The sequence below is a fragment of the Nestor notabilis genome, unplaced genomic scaffold, assembly GCF_000696875.1.
Source record: "Nestor notabilis isolate BGI_N333 unplaced genomic scaffold, ASM69687v1 scaffold8329, whole genome shotgun sequence".
NCBI lineage: Eukaryota > Metazoa > Chordata > Aves > Psittaciformes > Psittacidae > Nestor > Nestor notabilis.
This window is the reverse complement of record NW_009943196.1, coordinates 1-554: the sequence shown is the minus strand read 5'-3', so window position 1 is coordinate 554 and position 554 is coordinate 1.

Sequence of the window (554 nt, the reverse complement as noted above, 5' to 3'; positions counted from 1 at the left end):
TTGGAATATACTTAGCACCTCCGACCTACTTACATAGGAAAGGATTCAGAGGCCACAGCCTACCAAAAACTTTTTGCAGCCTTGAGAACTGTAAAGAGACACAGTTCCTCCCTTTGAAAACAAATACTGAAACAAACAAGACAAATTTTTTTTAATGGAAAACATCCTCAAACACACAACAACTTTTAAATGAAGATGTGAAAAAAGCTGCATGCAACTGTGTACTTCGGAGGCTGCCATGGAAGCAATCTTCCTTTCAAGACCAAGCTCCTTATGACTCCTGGCACTGTGCAAGCATGCAATCTCAGCGCGTTGGGCATCCCTCCCCAGGAGAGGAAAACACCTCGTAACCCAGATGCTTCTTACTTTAAAAGAACGGCATAATAAATATTAAAAACTAAAGCTTAACCCTTGCCTCCCTAAAGAGCAGAGAGAAGAGGGCAGAGGGAGACGAACGAGGAAGAACCAGAGGCCGATACCTACCTAAAACAAACCCTACAGCAAGCAACAGCAACCCAACCACCTGAGACCTACAGGGCGAGGAACTGCAACAT